General features: G+C 47.3%; 1 pseudogene; it reads right to left on the reverse strand.

Annotated features, from left to right (window-relative positions):
* Positions 1 to 1,742: 1,742 nt before the first annotated feature.
* On the reverse strand, positions 1,743 to 2,260 carry LOC101596005 (annotated as a pseudogene).
* Positions 2,261 to 2,638: the final 378 nt, after the last annotated feature.

A 2,638-nucleotide genomic window follows, 5' to 3' on the forward strand; every position in this document is an offset into this window, starting at 1 on the left:
AAAATCAGGAACATAGCAGAGCTTAGAACTACCATGTGACAGGGATGAGCCACTGTCAAGGGGCACTCCAGCCAGGGGCAGCAGAACGCATGTACCCAGGGGTATTATGTAGCTTCTTCCTCTGGGTTGGGTAAGGCCAGTGTCGTGAAGCAGAATTGCCATGGAGACCTACAGAACACCTTGGTCCATCATCATAGCAACAGAATAAGCAGAGGGATACACTGAGAGCTAGGTCTGTGGCTATAGAGGGCTGATAACGTTCTCAAGAAGGGCAGGGTGCGGTTGTGAGGTCCCGAGTTTCTGGTTGCTTCTTCTGCCTCAGCAATGGCTCCATGTGGTCCTGCCCCAGCTGCTGCACGTGGTCTTGGGTGTATAGGGGGTGGAAGTCAACTGGGGTCTGGGACTTTTCAGTAATGTAACTGCCAAATATTCACTCATGTTCCTGCCAAGTAATGCCAATAAATTAATTTACTGTTGTGGTTTAAATGTAAAATGCCCCCAATAGGCTCATGTGTTTGAATACTTGGTCCTCAGGTGGGGGTGCTGCTGTGGGAGGTAGTGGAACGGTTCAGAGGAGGGGTCTTGCTGGAGGAAGGTGGTCACTGGAGCTGTTGGCACTGAGGTTTAGAGCCTGGCCCAGCCCCCAAGGCTTCCGCTGGCTCCCATATTCACTCACGCTCTGAGCACGCTGCTCCACCACAGCTGTGAGCTGCTCCTCCCGCCACGCCTTCCTGGCCATGACGATATGCATGCCCTCAGACCTGGAGCCAAAATCAACCTTTCCTCCCTTTAAATGGTTTCTTGTTAAGTATTCGCTCACAGCTATGAGAAAAGTAGCTAATATATTCACCATGTGGGACTTGGACAGAACCCTTTCTTTGGTCTGTCCTTACCCTTCCTATCTGAATAGACATTTCTTTATTCCATGAAAAGTATTATGCTGGGATATGGGCTGGAGTGATGGCTTAGCAGTTAAATGCTTGCCTGTGAAGCCTGAGGACCCCGGTTCGAGGCTGGACTCCCCAGGACCCACGTTAGCCAGATGCACAAGGGGGCGCTTGCATCTGGAGTTCGTTTGCAGTGGCTGGAGGCTCTGGAGAGCCCATTCTCTCTCTTTATCTGCCTCTTTCTCTGTCTGTCGCTCTCAAATAAATAAGTGAAAATAAAAAAAAAAATTAAAAAAGAAAAGCATTATGCTGGGATAGACCAGGTCCTGGGGCCTCCAACAAACATACACACATTTAACTGTGAAAACAGAGGTGTACTAATGAATTGTTCACTCATTGTTATGACTGGATACCTGGCTACAACAGGCGCCTCATGGGGAAGGCGTGGCAGGGGGAGCATGGAGCTGCCGGCCACATTGTGTCCACGGTCAGGAAGCAGAGCGGAATGCTGATGCTAGGCTCCTTTTCTTCCTTTTTTCCCCCCACCTTCAGTTATTTTACTAATAAATGGTTTTTGTCTCATACACGATTGTACACACAGTTTACTTTTAAAATTAGTAGTCACAAGTAAAGAAACAATGGTTTATTTGCCTAATCAAAGTGCTCAAGCAGCTGAGTCTCAAGTCCTTGATAATACGGCATTATATTATTGCCACTTAACAGTAAGACCGTCCACTGGCTTATTTCTGGTGAAGAGTGATTTTGTTTCTCCAGTAGTCCGATCAGACGGTGTAAGCATGGTTCTGGCTCCTGCCAGATGAATCCTCATTTCCAATGCTGCAGGCAGTCTTTCAGTCAAAGGCCACCAGGATTTCTGTGTCGTAGTTGGCCAAGGAGGCCTGCTTCGGCAGCCAGGGCTTCTTCCTGCTGATATGATGTTCTTGAAACCTCATGGATAATCTTTGCATCATTTTCAAATATTTCTGTAAGCAGTGTTCTGAACAGGCAACCTCTGCAGGTTTAATTTCTCTTGTTGTGAAGTCTTTAAAAAATGTATTTTATTTATTTATTTATTTGAAAGAGAGAGAGAGAGAGAGAGAGAGGGAGAGAATGGGCATGCCAGGGCCTCTAGCCACTGCAAACGAACTCCAGATGCATGCACCCCCTTGTGCATTTGGCTTACATGGGTCCTGGAGAATTGAACCAGGATCCTTTGGCTTTGCAGGCAAATGCCTTAACCGCTAAGCCATCTCTCCAGCCCTGTGAAGTCTTTAACACAGTCTAAAGAGCGGGTTTCTCTAAGTTTGTTGTAGGTTCCAAGGAATTCCCTTAAACTGTCTTATTTGATCAGATTCTGGTGTTTGCAAAGCCATATTCTTTTGGTATGTTTATTAGTCACTTCATCACAGGCCCTTGCATCAGACACTGGCTCGAAGCGGAGGGGGCTATGGTGAGGGTTGAACCTGGGGATGGAAGGTCTCCACAGGGCTCCTTCTCTCCCTTTTATTCAGTCCAGGTCCCCCCGCCCCTGGAATGGTACCACCCATAGTTAGGATGGGTCTTCCCACCTCAATTAAGTTAATCTAGAAACTTTCTCACAAGCATGCACAGAGGGTTGTTTCCATGGTGACTGTAAGTCCCATCAGGTTGACAACATTAACGTTCACAAGTGAAATCAAGTCAGAAACCCACACGGTAAGTTAGCAAGAGAACCTCCAAACGCCAGAAGACTGAAGAATACATGGGCACTC

This window comes from Jaculus jaculus, chromosome 1 (assembly GCF_020740685.1).
Source record: "Jaculus jaculus isolate mJacJac1 chromosome 1, mJacJac1.mat.Y.cur, whole genome shotgun sequence".
Classification (NCBI taxonomy): Eukaryota; Metazoa; Chordata; class Mammalia; order Rodentia; family Dipodidae; genus Jaculus; species Jaculus jaculus.